The sequence below is a fragment of the Bos taurus genome, chromosome 13 (genome assembly GCF_002263795.3).
Source record: "Bos taurus isolate L1 Dominette 01449 registration number 42190680 breed Hereford chromosome 13, ARS-UCD2.0, whole genome shotgun sequence".
Classification (NCBI taxonomy): domain Eukaryota; kingdom Metazoa; phylum Chordata; class Mammalia; order Artiodactyla; family Bovidae; genus Bos; species Bos taurus.
In genome coordinates this window covers 41,592,589-41,617,595 of record NC_037340.1, presented here as the reverse complement: position 1 = coordinate 41,617,595, position 25,007 = coordinate 41,592,589, and the positions used below count along the sequence as shown (strand labels likewise).

The 25,007-nt window shown below is 45.3% G+C and overlaps 1 pseudogene; it reads left to right on the top strand.

Annotated features, from left to right (window-relative positions):
* The first annotated feature begins 6,260 nt into the window (after window positions 1-6,260).
* LOC781139 (proteasome subunit beta type-6-like) lies at window positions 6,261-6,973 on the top strand (annotated as a pseudogene).
* Window positions 6,974-25,007: the final 18,034 nt, after the last annotated feature.

Below are 25,007 nucleotides of genomic sequence, written 5' to 3'. Positions count from 1 at the left end.
ATATCATCTGCATATCTGAGGTGGTTGATATTTCTCCCAGCAATCAGATAGAGAAGAACAAATATTATATGTCACTTATATGTGGAGCCTAAAGAAGTAATACAAATGAAGCTATAAACAAAAAAGAAACAGCCTCATTGACATAAAAAAGCAAACTTATGGTTACCAGAGGGAGAGGGAAGGGGGATAAATTAGAAGTATGGGATCAATAGATGCAAACTACTACACATAAACTAGGATAACACAAGGAACTAAATTCAGTATCTTGTAGTAAACTATAATGGAAAATAATCTGAATAAATAAGTAGAAATACATATCTATCTATCTATATACATACATAGCCAAATCACTTTGCTGTATAACTGAAATTAATACAATACTGTTAAACAACTATACTTCAATTTAAAAACTATTAGTTTATAATGTATACATTTTTGAAATGATATTAAGAGATAATGGTCACAAGAGAAAAACCATGATTTCTCCCCACTGGGAGCTCATTTACAAATTGAATAGACTTACCATATGGTGAACAATCCAGCTTCTAGTTGCTTGTGTGTTGTGCTGTGCCTTACACACGTGCATGTTTATACATTTTTCTAATGCTCAGCAATGGCACCCCATTCCAATACTCTTGCCTGGAAAATCCCATGGGCGGAGGAACCTGGTGGGCTGCAGTCCATGGGGTCACGAAGAGTCAGACACGACTGAGCAACTTCACTTTCACTTTTCACTTTCATTCATTGGAGAAGGAAATGGCAACCCACTCCAGTGTTCCTGCCTGGAGAATCCCAGGGACGGGGGAGCCTGGTAGGCTGCCGTCTATGGGGTCGCACAGAGTCGGACACGACTGAAGTGACTTAGCAGCAGCAATGCTCAGCACTAGGATACAAGACTGCAAACTTGTTTGGTACAAAAGATTGAGAAATAAAACAGATGTTCAGATGCTAATTTATGGAACATGATAAACAGTGGAAAGGTGTAGGAAGATGAAAAGAAAAAAATCAGAGGCTCCAGTTATTACACAAGTCTGTAAGACAAATAGGGCTTTGAAGAATGCCTCAGATGCAGCTCTTTGGGAGCAGAAATCAGGAGTCGGGGGCATCAGTGTCAACAAGGAAGATGCAGGTGGGAGTCTTAAAACCTTGTGTAAGGGGTAGAATTCAAATCTATGCTCTGTGACAACCTGGAGGGATAGGTCGGGAGGGAGGTAGGAGGGAAGTTGAAGATGGACGGAACACATGTATACCAATGGCCGATTCATACTGATGTATGGCAAAAACCATCACAATATTGTAATCATCCTCCAATTAATATAAATAAATAAATAAAATATTTTTTTTTAAAGTGCACTGTGTCCAGCGTCCAGCTGGACATCAGGGCCAGCAGGCATGCCGGGCCTGGTCCCGCTCTCAAGGAGAAGGGAGGGACCTTGTGTGGGACCAGACTGAAGCAGTGATGTTTGGGTGAACCTGTTGCTCTCAGAAAATAGGGATCAGGATCTTGCCAATCATAGTGGTATGATGTTCAAGAGGTTTACTGTTGTGTTTTTTTTTTTTTTTGGCTGCATTGGGTCTTCATTGTGGGCCATGGGCTTAGTCGCCCCTAGGCATGTGGGATCTGAGTTCCCCATCCAGGGCTGGAACCCACATCCTCTGCACTGAAAGGTGGATTCCAGCATTTAACTGGACCACCAGGGAAGTCCCCAAGAGGTTTTGTTTTGTTTGTAACAAGTGTCTGTAGTGAAAGGGAGGAGGGACAGAGGCCGAAATCTTTAAGCAGGCATTGGTCACTAAGAAAATCATAGGTGCCCTTGAATGTCAGGGGGAGCGGTCCCTGGGGGAGATGTGGGTGCAAAAGCCCCAGACCCCTCCCCGCAAAAGATGCTTTCCTTGAAAAGACTCAGAGCCAGGATTCAACCAGCATCCCTGAAACGTCAGTGCAATCCCTCCTTCTGGAAGGAGTGGTCCCAGGTGTGACGCCCTGAGAAGCCTCCAACCAGGTTTCTAGCTTTGACACCGGAAAACGGAGGAGAAATCTACATCGCTAAGCCACAGGGAGCCTGCACCTCCCTGGGAGGGGGGAGGGAATACACATCCAGCACCCGCCCCCCCACACCGGCTCTCCCTTCTGAACTACTGTTTGCCCACCTGAGCCCAGCTGGGCCCACTGTCCAGCTGCTTTGCCGAGGAACCTCTGACAGCTGCGCTCAAAGTGGGGCCAGGAAGCTCCTCGCGAGCCCCCCAGGGGGCTTTGCATCACAAGGAACGCATTATTTCCTTGGCTGGGAAGGCAGTGTTTGTTTGAGACCCCAGGGAGCTGATGAGGTGATGACCTGGGGACCAGAGGCCTCTGGGCCCCCTCTGAGCCTGGCCTGGCTGCAAGCAGTGCTGGCCAGTGCTGGCCAAGGCCAAGGCCAGCCAGCCCGGTCTGGCTCCAGAAAGGGGACCGCTGTAGTCCCAGGCTTCACTCATGTGTCCTGCTGGTTCCTCCAAACAGTACAAAATCAGAGCAGCCAACAGGCTAATGACTATTTCAACGGAAAACAAAGGCTATCCCTGCCAAGGAGCCTGGAGAGACGTGTGTTGGGCGTCCTGGCCTGTCTGCCTCTGCAGGTCCCTTGCACGGGGTTTGATTCCTCCGTAACGGCAAGGTGACAGAACAGGAGAGCTTGGCCTTTTCAGAATCGGTCTGGAAATGATCAACCACAGGGAAAGAACTAGGATGTCTGGGCCAGATTATGTCAAACAAAGCAAAATCACAAGCACCAAAGGCGAGGCTGTATTTTATGCATTAAAATGAGAAAAAGATAGAAGCCAGACAGGACATGAAGATGCTACCCTGGTACCTATGGATGTTGTACATGGCGTGTTCCATCCAGGGGCAGAAGGAAGCAGGCAGGCCGTGGGAAGGGTCTGGACGGGAAGCCCCACCCTCCCCCCCCCCCCCGCCCCACTCTGTATAGACCTGCCCACCTCTACTTGAGCAAGCTGGGCAGTGGAGGAGCGAGGGTGCTGTGCCCCCTCCCAGTCTGCTCAGGGGATCCTCGAGCCATAATTCTGGGGAGCTGCCTGGTGCAAAGCCACCTGCATCACACTGCAAAGTGAGTCATCCAGGTCACAATGTGTTCCTGGCCGGGTCGGTGCCCTGACACCCTAGCCACACTTGTGGAAAGCAGGGATAAGGTTCATTTTCATTTTTAACACCAACGTACAAACCAGAAGCCCCCAAATCCTTTAGTAAGACACAAAGGAATCAATGGTATTTTTTTAATTGCTGTATAATTGCTTTACAATGTTGTTAGTTTCTGCTGTACAACAAAGTGAATCAGCTACACATATACATATAACCCCTCCCTCTTGGGTGTCCCTCCCACCCCTGTCCTCATCCCACCCCTCCAGGTCATCAGAGAGCATCCAGCTGAGCTCCCTGTGCTATGCAGCAGCTTCCCACTAGCTAGCTGTTTTACACATGTTAGTGCATTTATGTCAAACCTAATCTCCCAACTCACTAGGAGCTAAATTTCAGCTCCTACAATCAGAGAAAAAGGACACATGCTAGCATCCTCTAGGAGCAAGCTCTTGTTGATTCTTGGGTTATGGCTCCTGGGATTTCAGTCTTTGTCACCCCTTAATCCCTTAGGTCATGGGCCCTTTGCCCTATGCTCTAAAGGGTCTGGGGAGTTGCTTCTGACTCCCGTTAAGAGTATTTGGAGCTAGCTGTCAGCACCAGATAACTAGTCCTGTCTGTATTTGTAGCAGGAACTCCACAAATTCCAGGCAAGGGACATAACATTTGGCCTTAGTTTTAAGTGGTCCACTTCCCCTAAAGACTGAGGAACAGCCCTCTGAGAGCCGGCCCTGGACAGACAGCCACCAGCTCTGCTGGGCCTGATGACTTCCAGCCAAAAAGACCCCAAGGTATGTTTGTGTCTGGTTTCAATAATGCTTTGCCTTCAAGAACTTCAGTTCAAAGAAACCATTCATTGTTTTATCACTTGTCTTGCTGGCAATTTTCCCCTAATTTGGGTAAAATCATCTTTCTGGCAAATAGGAAAAGTTGAATCTCACTGGATGTCAAGAAGCTTGAGTGTATTTCTAATTATCCTGGGGTCTTAGATGTGAGTCTAATAGGGTCCATTAAAACCTCTAGAGAAATGGTCCACAGAAACAGCCATTTAGAACTGATAAGAAATGCAGAGCTAGAATGATTTGTTCCTTTGGCATCCAGATCACTGAGTTGTTAACAGAAAGGGAGTCCTCTCCAAGCCTTGCCTCCTGTCCTTCCCAGCCCAGAGCAGACACCAGGAGACAAATCTGGTCACATGAACTACACAGATGACCTCTAGGTTCTGAGACTCTGATCTTCAGAAGAAGTGAGGAAGGTATTCTGAAGGTGATGATGCCTCCTGGGTTCACACCCTGAGAGGGTGTCCAGCTAAGGGAGAAGGGGGCCCCTCTGAGGGCAGTGGCCTGAGTGTAGAAGTGACACAGGCAGACGAGGGGCCACTGCTGCCTTTGAGGAACCAGAAGGCAGACTCAGGAGGCAGCATCTTCAGCATCGCTAAGTCTCTGATGCCAGGACAGCCACAGAATCCCATCAAATCCACCAAGGCTGCTATGATCAAATGATGACATCATTGTTGACATGTCTTCTTGCAACTACTAAATGCTTTGATCTTCCAATGTCAATCGGTTTTTCAGTATTTGAGATTCAGTCCTTCGGGCCTCAGAAACCAAGTTGTAAAAACACAAGTCATGGTCATTCAGAATTTCACACAGCTTCTCGAAAGTGCCTGTGTGATTCCAAGACTTCTGGGTAGGCTTCATGTCCAGACCGTGTGCAACGTCCTCTCTGAATGTCCATGGCCACATGAATAGTCCCAAGGCAGAAGTCTCCCAGGTGGATTTTCTGGTCAGACTCATGAGATTTAAATGTGATTATGGATAGGAGGACGTGCTTTGGAAGAATCTGAGGGAGCCACGAGTTTAAGGAAATACTTTGACAGCAAACACCCTGCCTTCTTCACTCCCCAGGGGTAATGATTCTTTGTCTATTTTATGGCCTTCTGTGATTTTGGCAGAAACTACAGTATATTCGCTTTAGAGTGTAACACAATCAGAGTGTGGTAGCCACACTTCGGGATAGACCTGTTCCCTTACTGATTGTCTCTAATCAGCAGCTCCTCTGGGACCCACTGCTCAATCTTCATCTGCTCCCTGAGAGATAATGATTTTCACAGGAACCCCCCAGGGAGTTTCCACATTATTGAGAAGGAAGGTCTCTTTTAAGATCAAAATCGCCCTTAATAGCTGTGTTTCTTACAGCCATTGAAAAATGGAAAATGGTACTGTGAGTTCAGTTCACATTTTAAAGTAAACTTGAATGTTACTAAGTCTGGCTTAAGGAGATGGCTACTTTAATTAAAAAAATAGTCCATATACTATTTTAGCAAATTCAAAGAATGCTTTCTGTTTTAGGCTTCGGTATTTATAGTAATGTCGTATTCTTGACCATTGATGAAATCTTGGCTGATAATCTGATGTCAGTGTTTATTTTCCAGTGCACGTAAACACTGATGGGTTTACAACCCGTGGCATCCAAAGTTCAGTGAAATACACCTCGGTTAGGAAGCATAGTGTCACTCAGCCCACAGGCCACGCTCTCGGGGGTAACTCTGCTTCTCTCCAGAGATCTTCTGCCCCTTCAGGAGGCAGCATCTTCAGCATCACTAAGTCTCTGATGCCAGGACAGCCACAGAATCCCATCAAATCCACCAAGGCTGCTATGATCAAATGATGACATCATTGTTGACATGTCTTCTTGCAACTACTAAATGCTTTGATCTTCCAATGTCAATCGGTTTTTCAGTATTTGAGATTCAGTCCTTCGGGCTGCCCCACTGGCTGGAAAATTACCACTTTGGTATATCCTATCACCTGTATTAATCAAGCTGTTCCCACGTATGAAAGACAGCGAGGTGAATGGCCCTGCTCCCAGGCCAGGGTGTGGTCTGGCGGGTTTTCACCCCTGGTGTGGAAGATGCTACAGGTCCAGGTGGCCTGCGTTAGCAATAAGCATCTGAGCCTTCCCCGGAGTGCTCAGACCCAGCACTGCTGCAGTCACCTGGAGTTTCTCTTGTTCTAAACAGAGTCCAAAAATAACTGTTTCGATGAGTCAGTGTCCAGAATGGTCTTACTACCCCACTGTGTACCTAGCACAATGTCCAAGAAAGCAAAAAAACCCCTGAGAAGCTGACTTCAAGAATGTACAATTCAGGAGGAAGAAGATGGCAGCCACCTCAGTAGCTGCTCCGGGAGTTGGGCCGGCACCAGCCTGGGGGCCTGAAGCCATCGCCCCCAACTGGGAGAACCAGGAAGTTTCCACAGGGACCACTCACGGCTGTGTAAGTTGATGGGGGTGTGGTTCTAGGAGCAGGCTCCAGGACAACCACTGAGTCCTACATTGCCAAGGTGATCCCTATTCACGACTGTATTTTCTGCTGCCCTTCAGGCTCAGCAGCTGATACCCAGGCAGGAGCCGACGTAGTCACTTATCAGCTTGGTTTCTGCAGCATTGAACTGAATGAGCCTCCACTGGTACACACCGTGGCCAGCCTTCTTAAGGAGATTTGTCCCTGATACCAAGAAGGCCTGATGGCAGGAATCATCACTGCTGGCTGGGACCCCCAAGAAGGGGGTGCCCATGGTGGTTATGATGACAGGCCTTTGCCATCACAGGCTCTGGGAGCTCCTATATCTATGACTATGTCGATGCTACCTGCTGGGAAGGCGTGACCAAGGAAGAATGCTTGCAGTTCACTGCCAATGCTCTCTCGTTGGCCATGGAGAAGGACAGCTCCAGTGGAGGGGTGACCACCTGGCAGCCATTGCAGAATCAAGGGTATAGCAGCAGGTACTCGTGGGAGACCAAATTCTCCAATTCACCATGTCCATATTGCCACCACTCTGAATCCTGAGACTCTAAGATCCAAAAGAGATACCCCACACTGCTACAAAATTCAGTAAACAGTTTGTCAGTGAGGAAAAATAAAGAATGTGCAGTTCATTTTGTTGCCAAATTGAAGGATTTGCAGGAAAGGGAAATGCTACACAGTGAGAGAAAGGAACCAGGAATTTCAGTTCAGGGGATTGGGGAGGGGAGGCAAAGGAGGAACATTTAAACTCCGACAAGAAAAAGAGCTTGACTGGATGTGGAAGGATGCTGTCCAAGTCAACACATAAAAATTCTGGCCCCAACCCATGCCTTAGATGTGACTCAGTTTTCAAAATGCTGATTTATTGGATACCAAGCATCTTCTGGTCCTTTGCTGTTCTCTCTCGCATTTGTTACACCATAGCCCCACTGCAGAGGTAATGAATGACTGGGGTCTGGCTGACTCCGGAATCCGTGACTGTCATGACCCCACATGGCCCCCTGGAAGGACAGGTAGGGACTCAATAAGTAACAAGAAGGGAGGACTTGAGAAGGAAGCCCAGGAGAGAAAGGCCAGGGTTAAGAATGTGTACCTGCTTAGGCTATTTTCCTGGAGAATTATTGTGCTGGGCTTGAAGGTGATACACCCAGAGCTTTACCCCATAGATACAGAGAAGGGTATTGAATAGCAGGCTGTTTTGGTAACACTGCACCCTACACTGCAAAATGGATTCTGACCCAGGTACAGCTGGTAAGAGTTGACAGGAGGGTGGCAGTGAGGATGCCCAGTAGGGAAATATTTTGATGAAGAAATGATAGTTAATATTGGAGGTCATACAGTCTCCAATAAAACAACTTGGGTTGGAATCCATGGCTAGCATTTAGTGACTGTGTGACTCTGGGCAAAGGAGCCAGCCTCTCGGAGCCTCGGTTTCCTCATCTGTAAAGTGGAGACAATAACATTGCTTGTCTTGATATATTCATTGAAATCTTAAATCAGATAATGAAGATGAAGCACAGTCCCTCGCAATGGCAGGCATTAGCAAACAGAGGCATCTATTACTCTTGTCTTACTCGCTCTGATTAGTCCTGGGGTGGCCTTCCGGAAAGCTAGCTGGAAATTTCTGGACGGGATCACCCTATTTCTTTTTGCAGGGCATCCCTTTATCTTGACAAATCCCTTCTATTCTTTGCTGTTGTTTTCAGATGTGGCTCTAAGTCGGTGAGCACTGAGAAGGTCTAAGAATGAACGTCCCTCCAGCTCTGCCGTCCCTCATCTAAGTTACTTTTCACTCGTTGGGTAACTGTCTCTGGCTGCCACTGCCCCTGTCCTGGTAGGGTAGGCGACCCTCAGAGTGACGTAGGGGAAGAAAGGAACTTTGTAGCTAGAGCCCTGAATCCCCTCCTTTCTCATCCCCACAGATCAGGATAAACCTGAGAACTGGCACTCACACGTGGAGATGAGCCACAGCTCTGTTGGAAGAGAACCGGGGGGGCCTCACCCACAGGAAGGCAGAGCTGAAAAATCCCTCCCCTCCCCTGGGCTGACGGCACGCGGGATGCCAGGAATAGTGAGGCGGGGCAGGCGGGGAGCCAAGCTTCAGCCAGGGTGAGGGCAGGGGCTAATGCAGATACCGGAGGTGGCGAGGTGGGAGGTTCATGGCTGTCACAGAGTCATTTCTTTTTCCTTTCTTTTGGCTTCGCTGTGCCACATGCAGCAAGTGGGACCTTAGTTGCCTATATGCATGTGCTGCTAACTGACTTCTGTTGTATCCGACTCTATGTGACCCTAGGACTGCAGGCTGCCAGGCTGCTCTGTGCATGCAATTCTCCAGGCAAGAGTACTGGAGTGGGTTGCCATGCCTTCCTCCAGGGGATCTTTCCGACCCAGGGATCCAACCTGCATCTCTTATGTCTCCTGTATTGGCAGACACGTTCTTTACCATTAGTGCCTCCTGACCAGGGGTCAAAGCCCCACCTCCTGCTTTGGGAGTGCAGAGTTTTAACCACTGGACCACCAGGGAAGGGCCATGTTATTCATTTCTTAAGGAAAAAAAAATGAGAGAATTTAAGATTATTTGTTGATCACCTGAATAGACAGGTTTTGCTTCCACAGGAAATATGTTTGTTTTCCTTCCTGAGATCTTATCCACTGGGGGCCAGGTCAATCTGGCTCTGAGTCTTCATGCCCCTGGGAACTGGAAGAGAGCTGAATTTAGAGATCGTGGTCAAGGACCCTCCAGCCTAGGAACCCTCCCCAGTGAGAGCTCTGGGTTTCCCCTCATCTCCTAAACGGGTCTTAGTACCAGATGCATATTAAAATCACTGGCGGTGGTGGCGGCAGGGGGAGCACTTCTTCAAAACTTCTGTGTCCATCTCCCCTTGAAAACTTAGAATTGCTGAGAAGGGGGCCAGAAATACATAACTATGATAATCCTCTGATGGGAGGATTTCCAGGGCAGAGATGAAAGGCACCCTTCTCAGAAGATCTGCTATTTACCAACCCACCTGGATGGTTCTGTCTTGGCTGACTTGTGGTGAAGGGGGCTTGGTGCCCAGGGATGGGGAAGCAGCACTAGCCAGGCATCCTACCTCCCCTTCTCTAGGACAGCGCCCAGTACCCGCTCTCCTTCTCTCTCCTCCAAGGGTTTTTTTTTTTTTTTTATTTATCCACTCTTTTTTAAAAATTTTATTTATTTTACTTTACAATATTGTATTGGTTTTGCCATACATTGACTTGAATCCAAGGGTCTTTTAAGATAGATTTTAGATAGGAGTGGTAGCCCGACAGGAAGGACGCACAAGAGGGTTGTGGGGTTTTGTTCTCTGCTTTTCCCCAAGATTAGTTTCCTTTATGTTGGCCTTTTCAGAAGAAGAATAAAACAGGCATTCATTTTTGCAGGTATGTTTACATTTTCTAAATGCATTTTTTCCCTAGTTTAATGCTTTAAGAAATAAAAAAAAATGCTTCTTCTTCCAAATGCAATATCTGCATGAGAAGTTAGAACCATCCACATACAAAAAAAAAAAAAGAGAGAGAGAGAGAGAAACATTCCTGGTTATGACAGAGCTGACCTCAGAAGCTCTTCATTCATTCAGTAACCCCCATGGCCAGGCAGTCCCCATGCCAGACTCTGGGCCTCCTGCAGCTCTGAGGCTGCACTGTCTTTAGACTAGATGTCCCCCTGGTCACTATAAGGAAAAACTGGTCTCTCCGGTGTGTGTGTCTGTGAGTGTGTGTGTGTGCATATCTGCTGAGCAACTTCAGCTGGAGAAATTCTACCTTCACCAAAATCACACCAACAGGTGCCTGATGGCCCACTGAGAACAGGCCCCCAGAATCTGCCTCTTTCTGGGAACGTGCCTGGCAAACCTACTGAAGGTCTAAGGCTGCCCACCTGAGCATGGCTTAGGGCTAAGTTCAGTTCAGTTCAGTCACTCAGTTGTGTCCGACTCTTTGTGATCCCATGGACTACTGTACTCCAGGCTTCCCTGTCCATTGCCAACTCCCAGAGCTTGCTCAAACTCATGTCCATCGAGTCAGTGATGCTATCCAACCATCTCATCCTCTGTCATCCCCTTCTCCTCCCGCCTTCAGTCCTTCCCAGCATCAGGGTCCTTTCCTGATGAGTCAGTTCTTCACATTAGGTGGCCAAAGTATTGGCATTTCAGCTTCTGCATCAGTCCTCCAAGGAATATTCAGGATTGATTTCCTTTAGGATTGACTGGTTGAATTTCCTTGCTGTCCAAAGTACTCTCAAGAGTCTTCTCCAACACCACAGTTCAGAAGCATCAGTTCTTTGGGGCTCAACTTTCTTTATGGTCCAACTCTCACATCCATACATGACTACTGGAAAAACCATAGCTTTGACTAGGTGGACCTTTGTTGGCCAAGTAATGTCTCTATTTTTTAATATGCTGTCTAGGTTGGTCGTAACTTTTCATCCAAGGAGAAAGCATCTTTTAATTTCATGGCTGCAGTCACCATCTGCAGTGATTTTGGAGCCCCCAGAAATAAAGCCTCTCACTGTTTCCATTGTTTCCCCATCTATTGCCCATAAAGTGATGGGACCTGCTGCTATGATCATAGTTTTTTTGAATGTTGAGTTTTAAGCCAGGTTTTTCACTCTCCTCTTTCACTTTCATCAAGAGGCTGTTTAGTTCCTCTTCGCTTTCTGCCATAAGGGTGCTGTCATCTGCATATCTAAGGTTATTTATATTTCTCCCAGCAGTCTTGATTCCAGGTTGCACTTCATCCAGGCTGGCATTTTGCATGATGTACTCTGTATATAAGTTAAATAAGCAAGGTGACAACATACAACCTTGAAGTACTCCTTTCCCAATTTGGAACCAGTCTGTAGTTCCATGTCCAGTTCTAACTGTTGCTTCTTGACCTGCATACAGATTTCTCAGGAATCAGTTTGGGTGGCCTGGTATTCCTATCTCTTGAAGAGTTTTCCACAGTTTGTTGTGATCCACACAGTCAAAGGCTTTGGCATAGTCAATAAAGCAGAAGTAGAAGCAGATGGAACTCCCTTGGTTTTTCGATGATCCAATGGATGTTGGCAATTTGACTCTGGTTCCTCTGCCTTTTCTAAATCCAGCTTAAACATCTGGAAGTTGAAGGTTCATGTACTATTGAAGGCTGGTTTGGAGAATTTTGAGCATTACTTTGCTAGCGTGTGACATGAGTGCAACTGTGTGGTAGTTTGAGATTCTTTGGCATTGCCCTTCTTTGGGATTGGAATGAAAACTGACCTTTTCCAGTCCTGTGACCACTGCTGAGTTTTTTCAAGTTTGCTGGCATATTGAGTGCAGCACTTTCATAGCATCATCTTTTAGGATTTGAAATACCTCAACTGGAATTCCATCACCTCCACTAGCTTTGTTGGTAGTGATGTTTCCTAAGGCTGATTTGACTTCCCATTCCAGGATGTCTGGCTCTAGGTGAGTGATCACCTCATCATGGTTATCTGGGTCATGAAGATTTTTTTGGATAGTTCTTCTGTGTATTCTTGCCACCTCTTCTTAATATCATCTGCTTCTGTTATGTCCATACAATTTCTGTCCTTTACTGTGCCCACTTTTGCATGAAATGTTCCCTGGTATCTCTAATTTTCTTGAAGAGATCTCTAGTCTTTCCCATTCTATTGTTTTCCTCTATTTCTTTGTACTGATCACTGAGGAAGGCTTTCTTATTTCTTCTTGCTATTTTTTGAAACTGTGCATTCAAATGGGTATATCTTTCCTTTTCTCCTTTGCCTTTCACTTCTCTTCTTTTATCAGCTATTTGTAAGGCTTCCTCAGACCACCATTTTGCCTCTTTGCATTTCTTTTTCTTTAGGATGGTCTTGATCACTGCCTCCTATACAATGTTGCAAACCTCCATCCAAAGTTCTTCAGAGACTCTATCTGCTCTAATCCCTTGAATCTATTTGTCACTTCTACTGTATAATTGTAAGGAATTTGATTTAGGTCATACCTGAATGATATAGTGGTTTTCCCTACTTTCTTCCATTTAAGTCTGAATTTTGCTATAAGGAGATCATAATCTGAGCCTGAAAACCATCCCATGTGCCTCTGGGTCCTGCTGGGGCCTCTCTGAACTGCTCTTCTGAGCCTCAGGTAGAACTTGGTGTCATTTCTGGCTTATGGCCGTCCCCACTTCACTTACTGTGTGGCCTTTGTCAAGTCTTTTTACAGATAAGGAAACCAAGACTCTAAACTTCCAAGTGAGGGTCAATTCAACAAGAAATCTGTAGTTACTAGGTCTTTTAATAAGACTACGAATAAGACTTTTGTCAGCTGAAGGTGAAGAAACTCTAATGCATGTTAATATACCTTAAAGGCATTGAAAGTGAAAGTGAAAATCGCTCAGTTGTGTCCAACTCCTTGTGACCCCATGGACTATACAGTCCATGGAATTCTCCATGCCAGAATACTGGAGTGGGTAGCCTTTCCCTTCTCCAGGGGATCTTCCCAACCCAAGGATTGAGCCCAGGTCTCCCACATTGCAGGTGGATTCTTTACCAGCTGAGCCACAAGGGAAGGCATAAAGACATTATGCCAAGTGAAATAGGCTGGTCACAGGGAACAAACATGCACAACCTCATTTACATAAGTATCTAGAATAGTCCAATTCACAGTGACAGAAAGTAAAATCATGGTTGCCAGGAGCTGGGAGAGGGACAAATAAGGAGTCAGTGGTTGATGGGAACAGAGTTTCGTTTTGCAACAGGTAAGACTTCCGGAATTGGATGCTGGTGGTGGTTGTACAATAATGTGAATACACTTAGTGCCATTCAGCTGTACACTTAAAAATGACTATGATTATAAGGCACTGGAAGGACTGATTCTGAAGCTGAAGCTCCAGTATTTTGGTCACCTGATGGGAACAGTCAATTCATTGGGAAAGTCCCTAGTGCTGGGAAAGATTGAGGGCAGAAGGAAAAGAGGGCATCAGAGGATCAGATGGTGGGATGGTATCACCAGCGCAATAGACATGAACTTGGGCAAGCTTCAGAAGATGGCTAGGGACAGGGAGGCCTGGTGTGATACATCCATGAGGTCACAAAGCATCAGACACGACTGGGAGACTGAACAACAACAATAAGGCATATGTTTTATCACACATGCAAAAAGAGACTGACTCTTGTGTGGTCCTTCTTCCTAATTTCTTTGTTTTACTACCTTCTCCAATAATATCTGTATCTACCTAGAAGGTATCAACATCTACCTAGAAGGATGACTGATTATCCTGGAGAATAAAGATTAGGCCCCAGGGATTCAGAGAACTTGAGGGCGAATTGTTTACAAAACTCCAGAAACTTTATTGTATGAATATGTCCTGCAAGGAATCATGTGAACATGAAAATGATTTGATTGGTTGAAAAAGAAGTATTAATAACCTTTAATTTTAACAAAAATTTTTGTAGTAGTCTGTGCAGTACCAATAATTTAAATGCCCAAAACTAGATTTGTTTTCCAGATAATATAGGAAGAGGGTCCTGACTCACCTTCTGTATCCAAAGCTCCCTGGAACATCTCACGTGCATTTGCTTGTCTTGCCTTTTTCAAGACAACCAGAGGTTAGAGACGAGCAGGTGACTTCATTCCCCACAGCTGCAGGAGAACACCTGGGAAGGAGGAAAGGATGCTGAGAGGGGGAGCGGTTTGCATAGAACAAACTTCAGCTGACAAAATACAGGTAATCAAACAGGAAGAGGCAAATTGCTCGTGAACTTCTGGAGTCCATGAACCTGGTCATGATGGTTCAACTGGCCAAGGAGAACTCACCACAGCCCCCAGCCAGCTTCAGAGACACCACAGAAGCCCGTTGTCCTCCAGGCAGAGGATGGAGGAGAGAAAGAGTACAAATCCACTTCCACACAAACCCCACTTGGCGTCTGGGGTCACAAGGACCACAAGGCCCCTGGGTTCCGGGAGGCACCCACGGTCGAAGATGCCAAGCCTTCTGAGAAGGCTCAGAGACCTGGAGACCCTGCCCTCATGTGTTTGAGTGTGAGGGGTACTGTGTGAGTGTGTGAGTTTGTGTGTGTGTGCTGTGTGTGAAGATGTGTGTGTATGGGTGTCTATGTGGGTGCGCAGGTATGTAGGAATGAGTGTGAGTATATGTTTATGAGTGTGTGAGCTGAGAGGGAGCATGTGTGTGTGTTAGTGAGTTGTCTGTGGAAGTACATGTGTATTTGTACATGTCAGTGCATGTGCGTTCACATTTGTGTGCACATATGTGAGTGTGGGTGTGCGATGGACGTGACTGCATGCCTGTCTGTGTCTGTGTATATGAATGTGAGCACACACTCATGTGTGCATGTGTATGCACAGGTGCCATGGGCATGAGTATGCCCCAAGCAGCCCCACAAGGCTCTCCCGGCACCACCCCCAGGCCTGTGTGCGCCCCTCCCTGCAGGCACATGGGAGACCCTTTGTCCCTTCTCCTTTTCTGTCTGAAGGTGGCCCCTCAAGTGTCACAGGGCTTGTTTGGAGAGTGTCCCCTCCCTAGATGAGTCTGTGTTTCCCTGTGAAAGGCAGACTGCGGACAAGATGTCCAGCCCCTGGCTTTAAAATAGCTGCACACATTTTCCTCTACCCTCGAGACAGAGTCGGGCCCTGTGGCCTCGAAATCCATCCTCAGGTAAACAGCCTGTGACAGGCGGCAGGCCGGGGCCAACCGGCGTGGCCGCAGCTGTGCCCGCCCGCGGCGCCCGGCACCAGGCCCACGGCCATGGCGATGGGGGCAGGGCACTGTTGGCCGTGCCCCCAGGTTGTGGGCAGCCAATATTTTCCAGAGCTCACCAGGGAGAAGGTTTCAGAGGGAGTTCCATGCAGATCAGTTCCGTCGGAATCTGTGGCTGCCTTGTTCTAGAATTTACGGGCCTCGTGTAAGAATTCCCTTGAAAACATTAGATTGAATTCTTCTAATCTAAAACTGTAAATTTCTGAAATCTCCTAAAACTCTTTCAATCTTAAAATAGTAGCAGTTCGTCACAGGGACAGAGGAGGCCTTCAGCTGAAGTAGGTTAAGGGGCATCCAGATTTTCCACAGCTGTTGCCAGGCCGGGAGCCACACACACTGAAGGGGTGGTCTTTCCTTGTGTCCTGGGGACACTGAGACATCTTGGCAGGACAAGTCGTTGTAGCTCCAGAGAAGTGAATTTATTACCTGAGCAAAACATGAAAATGAAGCCAAGTTCCCTCACGTTTGGCTGAATGGTTAGGACATGCAAAGCACGCAGAGGAGAGCAGGAGTTGGCCACACAGGACAGGAGGGCTCCTCGCAGCACTGAGGGGCGTGGAGGGGGTGAGCCAGCCCCCCTGCTGTCTCTACACCACTCGGAAGAAATCAGAGAGCTAGGGTTTGAAATAAAGATCCATGGGGCTGGCTCTTTACTGCTGAGCCACCTGGGAAGTTCCAGTGATGTTAGTGTTGTTATGAAAAGAACGAAAGGGACTTCCCTGGCAGTCAAGTGTTTAAGACCTTGCTTCCAGTGCGCTGGGTGTGGGTTTAATCTCTGGTCTGGGAGCTAAGATCCCACATGCCTCTCAGCCAAAAAGCCAAAACCATACAATAAAAGCAATATTGTAACAAACTGAATACAGACTTAAAATGGTCCACATCAAAAAAGGAAAAAAATCTTAAAAGAAAAAAAAAGGGAAAAAATCCCCAGAGAAGAGACAGGGAAACGACAAGGAAAGAGAGGGAAATGATGAAACTGGGGAAATCCTAGGTGTCAAGGAGATGGGGTGCCCCCCACATCCATGCAGCACCCCTTTTTCCAGGGCACCTCACAGCCTCTTCTGCAGTGCTTGCACCTCAATGCCTGAGGTGTGCACCTTCCTCCCCCATTGAGGTCCCCAGCACCTAGATGCTTAGCCAGCCTGTCAGTCACAGTGGTCTGTGGTTCTTCCCTTTCCTGTCTCCCCTCCTGACTCCCCAGCAGCTTCCTAGCATCACCCCTCAACCACCATTTGCAAGTGAAACCTTATTTCTTGGTCTGTTTCTCAAGACCCAGACACTATTTTCCTAGCTTTTCTGCACAATTTCTTTTTATTTCATTGACGTATAGTTGCTTTACAATGTTCTATTAGTTTCTGCTGTACAACAAAGTCAATCAGCTCTTAATATACAAATATCCTCCCTTCCTAGGATTTCCCTTCCATTTAGATCACCACAGAGCATTGAAAAGAGCTCCCTGTGCTGTATAGTAGGTTAGCATTAGTTTTCTGTTTTATATATGGTAGTGTATATATGTCAATCCCAATCTCCCAAATTACACCACTCCTCTTCCCCACATTCCCCACATTCATGTGTTTGCTCTCTACATCTGTGCTCTGCACAGTTCCTCAGAGAGAGATATACTAAAGCCATGGAGACACTCCAAGGTGAACCCTGAGAAATCAGCACTGCAGAAACTTATTCAACCAGGAAAACCATTTTCTACTGAACATCTCACACTACTGCTGTTCTTTGACACCAGCCTGGAGAAATGTTGCCTTAAAGGTATATGCTAAATGAGATTTCACCTGCCAGATAATCTATATAAGATGAATTAGTTACTCAGCTACAACGTCCCAACTATGTTATGATCTTGGTGACAGGTGAAATTTTCAAAACAGACTTGAAATTATGCCTCCTCTCCGAGCACCAGGAGACCAGATCTCTCTGTATAAGTGTGGGAGCTCCTGGCCTTGTACCAGCTTCAGTTTCATCACCTGTGCTGACATGAAGCCTTGTTTTAAAGAATGGTTGTTTTTTCTCTGAAAAGGTGGAGACTGTGTCTCTGAAACATGCACATTGTTCCAACTAAAATGGGAGAATTTTGACCCACTAAAAGCATCCAGGCTTTTGCTTCTCGAACTTGAGCATGTACTGGCCCTCTGGGGTCATACAGTGAAAGCATGCAGAAAAAAAAAAAAAAACAGAAAAAATGGGTCTGTACTCAATCACCCATAGAAAGATTGATGCTGAAGCTGAAGCTCCAATACTTTGGCTACCTGATGCAAAGAGCCAGCTCATTGGAAAAGACCTTGATGCTGGGAAAGACTGAAGGCAGGAGGAGAAGGGGATGACAAAGGAGGAGATGATTAGATGGCATCATTGACTCAATGGACATGAGTTTGAGTAAGCTCCGGGAGATGATGGACAGAGAAGCCTGATGTGCTGCAATCCATGGGGTCGCAAAGAGTCAGACAACTGAGCGACTGAGCGACTGAACAAGAACAACTCAACCACCTCACTAGGGAAACTGCAGAAACTTTGCAGAAAACCTGTGAAGAGCTGCTTCAGATTTCCATCTTTTCCACAAACTCTCTTATGAAAGGGAAAGGTTTGGGAAACATGAATCTAAATCTCTAGTATCCAAAGAAAAGATAAAGAAAAGATAGAGAACCAGTAAAGGTCTCATGGTTTAACCAGGCACATGGTTAAATGAATCATGTCTTCCTGACTCGGCTCGTACATCTGAGACACCTCTGCTCTGTGCCACCTCTACTCCAGAGAAGCGGGAGAATGGAGAAAGCTTTATCCGAGTTGTGACTTTTGTTCCTAGTTCTTCTCTTAAAACATCTCTTCCCTGCCTGCTCACCACAGTCCAGCAAAGACAGACACATTAGATGACTACATTTGAGAAGATACCAGAAAGTTTAGGATTCCTAAGCTGTTCAAGAAAATTATAGTAAATTTCACACAATAAAATGTTATTGGAGAATGTGAAGTCTACCACAAAATGTCAACATGAAAATATGTTAACTGTTCAATTTAAAAAAAACAATATTCGATTCACTTACATAAATGATCTCATTTTTAATCTGAAAAGATTGCCAGTGAACAGTTATTTTTAAAAGATAGGGTTAGATAAAAATCTCAAGCTAATAACCTTCCACCTTAAAAATACAAAAAAGAAAGAGCAAATTAAACCCAAAGCAAGAAGAAGGAAGGGAATACCAAAGCAGAAATAAGTAAATCAGAGAATAGAAAGTCAATTAAACTAAAACTTGGTTACCTAGGAAGATCAACAAAAAATAAACTAGCTTTTGGCTAAACTGGCTAATAAGAAAATTACTAAAGTCAGAAATCAAATAGGGGCCACTACTACCAACTTAAAAAGGATTATAAGGAAATACCATGAATAATTGCAAGTCATTATTTAGGTAACCCAGTGAAATTCTTAAAAAGATACAAACTATTAAAAATGCCCAAGTGAGAAGTGGAAACCTGAACAGATCTATAAAAAGTAAAGAGATTGAAATAGTAGTAATAATAATAACTACTTATGAGGAAAAGCCCAGAACAAGATTTCTTTGCTGGTGAATTCTACCAAATCAATAAAGAAAAGTTAACATCAGGTCTGTCTAGTCAAGGCTATGGTTTTTCCTGTGGTCATGTATGGATGTGAGAGTTGGACTGTGAAGAAAGCTGAGTGCCGAAGAATTGATACTTTTGAACTGTGGTGTTGGAGAAGACTCTTGAGAGTCCCTTGGACTGCAAGGAGATCCAACCAGTCCATTCTAAAGGAGATCAGCCCTGGGTGTTCTTTGGAAGGAATGATGCTAAAGCTGAAACCCCAGTACTTTGGCCACCTCATGTGAAGAGTTGACTCATTGAAAAAGACTCTGATGATGGGATGGATTGTGGGCAGGAGAAGAAGGGGACGACAGAGGATGAGATGGCTGGATGGCATCACGGACTCGATGGACATGAGTTTGAGTGAACTCCGGGAGTTGGTGATGGACAGGGAGGCCTGGTGTGCTGCGATTCATGGGGTTGCAAAAAGTCAGACAGGACTGAGCAACTGAGCTGAACTGAAAGAGAGTGAAAGTGAAGTTGCTCAGTCATGTCTGACTCTTTGCGACCCAGTGGACTGTAGTCTACCAGGGTCCTTCGTCCATGGGATTCTCCAGGCAAGAATACCGGAGTGGGTTGCCATTTCCTTCTCCAGGGGATCTTCCCGACCCAGGGATCGAACCCAAGTCTCCCACATTGCCGGCAGATGCTTTAACCTCTGAGCCACCAGGGAAGTTCAAACTGAACTGATCTGAACATCAATTCTTCAAAAACTCTTCTCAGAGGAGAGAATAACGCCCCTTATTCTTGGGGTCATCATTACCCTGATTGCAAAGTCTTAGAAAAATATCACAAGAAAAATAAAACTACAAGTCAATTTACCTAATGACCAAATGAAAAAAAAAAGCTTCAACAAAATAGTAGTAAACCAAATTTAGCAAAAATATAAAAAGAATCATGGATCATGACCAATTGAGATTTATCCCAAGAATACAAAGACGGTTCAACAGAAAAAATCAACGTAATACACTTTAGTAACTGAATAAAGGATAAAAACTACATAACCATCTCACCAGATACAGGAAAAGCCTTTTTAAAAAAGCCTGAACAATCTTTCAGATTAAAACAAACAAATCTTAAGAAACCTTAATAAACTAGGAATTGAATGGTACTTTCTCTACATGATAAAAGGCATCTACAAAAATACTACAAAAAAACAGGGCTTCCCTGGGGGCTCAGATGGTAAAGAATCTGCTTGCAATGCAGGAAATTTCAATCCTTGGATCAGGAAGATCCCCTGGAAAAGGGAATGGCAACCCACTCCCTTGCTGGAGAATCCCATGGACAGAGGAGACTGGCAGACTGGAGTTGAAAACTGACTGCTGGTCCATGGGGTCCCAACTGAGTGGCTAACACTTCCACTTTACAAAAAACAAACTGTCTCATATTTAATATGAATGACAGAAAGCTTTTTTCCCCCCCCCTAAGATCAAGAACAAGACAAGGATGCCTGATCTCACCACTTCTATTTAATAATGTACTAGAAGTTTTGACCAGGGAAATAAGGCAAGAGAAAGAAATAACAGATAAGCAATTTGGAAAAGAAGAAATAAAACTAACTATGTGAAGAGGACATGATCTTGTATACAAAACTTCCAAAGAAATGTACAATAATTTGACCAGAGCAAATAAGTTAGCAATGTTATAGAATATAAGATCAATGTACAAAAATCAATTGTATTTCCACATACATCAATGAACGATCTGAAAATGAAATTAATAGTTTCTTTTATAAGACCTCAAAGAATAAAATACATGAAAATAAATTTTATTCAAAAATCTGAATTTTAAAAGATAAACCTAATAATATGTGAATTATATCTCAATAAAAATGATCATATTACAAAAATGCATCATAGTCCCACTCTTGACCCTCAGTTGCAATCTTATATTAAAAGGTGGGAACTTTGTGGCCTGTTTTATCTTTCCTTCCTCTTCAGTTCTACCCTAGTGCACACTTGAAGGGGTTTCAATAACTCTTTCTTCCAGCAGGGAGGAATTCCTCTTACACTATTGAAAGATCAATAATGCATTTCTTCTATACTCTTTGCTAGACTGTGCATTCTGTACATGGCAACCCAAAATGCTCTCTGCCTTGGCTTATCTCTGCTACTCCAGAACCTTAAAATCAATAGAGCCTCCATTTATGCTCAGATGTAAAGGCAGGAAGGATGGCCTCCTGTGATGGCCTTGTGGCTCCAGCAGAGTCCCTGGGATGCCGAGCCCCTCAGCTAGCTTCCTCAAGATCCTACCCTCTTAAAAACCATCCCCCTCCTTCTATGACAGTATTGTGGATCTTCTGGGGCAACGCGCAGGGCCCACAAACTGTTCTTCAGGATTAAAAGCAGCCTGTTCACATCTGACAGGTGAGGAAATGAGGCATGAAACGCAGGGCCATCATTTTGGAATCACAGAATTCTTTTATTTTATAGACAACGGCACTGGCACTTGGAGAAATCAAGGGCCCCTCAAGCGACCTGAGCTCTTCAGTGACTGGAGTGGGGCTCCTTCCCACCAAGACCCAGCTCGCCCTGCTGTCTCTGTGCCCTGGACACTGTTCTGTCCCATCCCCCTGGGCTCTTCTCTGCCTCCTTCTCTCCCAGCCCCACTGGTCTCCTTGCTGATCTTCGGACATACCAAGCAGGTGCTCACCTCAGGGCATTTGCATATGTTGCCTCTTTGGTCTGGAATGCTCTTTGCCCAGATATTCACATCATCTGGTCCCTGCTTATCTGTCACCTCCTCAGAGAGATCCTAACCTCAATGTTCTCCATCCCTTTCAGCTGCTTTGCTCTTTGGCTTAGACCTGCCCTGAGACCACACCTGTGCCTACTCCTTCCCTTCCTGAGGCAGCATCACTTCTTCATGACCTCCCCTCCTCCATGAATCCTGGGCATCCCAGCATCTCTCTCTGTCCCTGCTCCTGGGACCCACTTAAGGTGCTGTGCATGAGGGAGGCAGAGTGTGCACTGAGCAGCCTTTCCTGGAAATGCACTGGGGATGTAAACCAGCCCATTGAGATTAAACGTGTGGGAAATACCCAATGAACCCATTTACAGACAACAAGGAAAGCTTAGAAATGAAATCAGAACCTTTGGTGCTCAAGTTAGGAATGATGTGATCTTTGGGTTTTAATGCCAGAGGTCCTCTTCCGGAGACATCTTTGGCCCCCATGTATCTCGTATTTACCTAACTAAATGTGTGAGGCTGTGGTACCCACGCTGAGGAGGTCACGTGAGCTACAGCAAACAGTCAACAGATGCATGCTATTTATTTTGTTTTTCAGTTTTTCCATATTTTTTCATAAACCACACAGTCATTTTGCTTACAGGTTATTCCAAATCCATCTTCACTGAGGCATGTTTCCTATGTCAGGGCAAGGTGAGGTACACTCAACACAGGCGAGCATCTTTACTAGGTCACAGCCTCCTGCAATCCCCTGTATCTTCATGCTGCTTTCTCTAGTTCTCCCTGAAATCCCGTTATGCTACCCCCACTTCTTTTTTTAAAAATCTTTTTATTTTCTATCAGGGCATAGCCAATTAACAAACAATGTTGAGATAGTTTCAGGTGAACAGCGAAGAGACTCAGCCATACATATACATGTAACCATTCTCCCCCAAACTCCTCTCCCACCCAGCCTGCCACATTACATTGTGCAGAGTTCCTTGTGTGATACAGTAGGTCCTTGGTGGTTATCCATTTTAAATGTAGCAGTATGTTCATGTCCATCCCAAACACCCTAACTATCCCTTCCCCCATCTTTCCCCCTTGGCAACCATAAGTTCGTTCTCTATCAAACTCTTCTGAAATCTCTTTGGTGAGTTACAGTTATAGTTTAAATGCCTTCTGCTTTGTTTCCCTCTCTGTTCAAGCCCGAAGAGTAACATCTGCTATGGAGACCTCCCTTGAGGTTAAGAATATGACTTGCAATGCAAGGGCTGCAGGTTCAATCCCTGATCAGCAAACTAAGATCCCACATGCAGCGTGGAGCAATTAAGCCTGCATGCCACAACGAAGACCTGACAGAGTCAAATAAATAATTTTTTTAAAGAAAAATATCTGCTTAATAATACAGTGCACGCAAAGACTTGAAGACAAGTGATTAAATAAAAATTTCCAAAGAGAAGTGTCTTTAGTGAGAGAGCCAGTTTTCATCTAAGTTGAAGCTTCCTTCACATTCCGAATCCCAGATGCATGGGTGGATCCTCCATCTGAGAGTCCTGACCTACAAAGTGCAGGCTTCTGACTGACCCTGCTACAGCCTACCAATAGTTCTGAGGAAATTTAGTTTTGAATGTGAAGAAGACCATGAAAGAGAGAAAATGTGAAAATAAAAGTAAAGTAGAAGTTATGTCTATGGAAATAAAATTGCATTGTGGTTTAGTGAAAGAGAAAGTGTTAGTCCCTTCGTAGTGTCCAACTCTTGTAACCCCATGGACTGGAGCCCGCCTTGCTCCTCTGTCCATGAGATTTCTTAGGCAAGAATACTGGAGTGGGTAGTCATTTCCTGCTCCAGTGGGTCTTCCCGACCCAGGGATCAGACCCAGGTCTCTTGCATTGCAGGCAGATTCTTTACCAAAGGAGCCACAATACGTACAAATTCATTTTCCCCAAAGCATGTTCTCTGAAGTGGTACCACATAACCTGGGGGCAGGGGTGGTCACATTATTTGGCATGTGCATGGGGGATGCTGTGGCCCCTTCTGGGCAGTCACAGACACACTTACACATCCTGGTCCCCAGCAATTCCAGGGCAGCAAGGAAACTCTTTAATCTTGGTTGATATTCAACCATAGAATCCTTCTTTAAGTAACAGGTAATTTACAACTCAGGAATGAATGTTGTAAAAATCATACTTTGGGATCCACGGTCATAGAAAGCTTCAGGATTTCTCCTCAATCCATTTACACAGAAATGAAACTTGTTGGAAGCAGCTGTGAATGGACAGTTGTCACATCCATTTTCAGAGCAGGGCACATTTTCACTTCTGTTTCCTTCCAGGAATAAATGATTATGTTAAGTAAAAACAGAATGTTAAAAAAATTCAGTTGAAACTAAGTCACTTCAGTCGTGTCCGACTCTGCGTGACCCCATAGACGGCAGCCCACCAGGCTCCCCTGTCCCTGGGATTCTCCAGGCAAGAACACTGGAGTGGGTTGCCATTTCCTTCTCCAATGAGTGAAAAGTGAAAGTGAAGTCGCTCAGTCGTGTCCAACCCTCAGCAACCCCATGGACTGCAGCCTTCCAGGCTCCTCTGTCCATGGGATTTTCCAGGCAAGAGTACTGGAGTGGGGTGCCATTGCCTTCTCCGTGAAACTGTGTACCTTCAAGCAAAACTGGATTTATTTCACACCCTTTGCAGTACAGATGATTCAATTCATCATTTGGCCTTTTTCACCTTAAATAAAGGGGGCTTCCCAGGTGGCTCAGTGGTAAAGAATCCACCTGCCGTCCAGGAGATGCAAGAGACTCAGATTTGATCCCTGGGTTGGGAAGATCCCTGGAGAAGGAAATGGCAACCCACTCCAGTATTCTTGCCTGGAAAATTTCATGGACAGAGCAGCCTGGTGGGCTACAGTCCATGGGTCACAAAAAGTTGGACACAACTGAGCATGCACACATGCACACACACACACCTTTAATAAAACTCCTGGAAAATAAGGGAAAGTGTTTTGTTTAAGAATTTCTCAGTGACTAAAGAGAAAGAGCAATAGAAGATACAACTATATTTCACATTTTAAGCTTTAAGTGTCAAGAATGGTGGTAATACTTTCTAAACTTATGCTGAAAGAGCATATTATTGTGCCAGTTAAAAACACTTTGTATAAAAAAGAAAGAATTGTATAGGTGTCGTCTTGTATCTAATCCTTGAGAAAGGGACCTGGGCTCCTGATTACACGTGTTCTCCAACTAGAAGGTGGGAAATATCAGTGGAGACGTGAGCCTCCTCACATTTCTCATATTTGAGTTCTCAACTCAGCAGTGAACACGAATCAAGTCAGATAAGCCTCAAACTTCCATGGCTCCAGCACTCAAACCTCATTTCCTGGCTCACAGTTCTTTGCTTTATTTCCTTTACTAGCTGCACCATGCAGCATGTGGGCTCTTATTTCCCTGACCAGGGATCAAACTCTCACCCCCTGCATTAGAAGCACAGAATCGTAACCACTGGACCACCAGGCAAGTCTCCCTGCTGGACCATAGT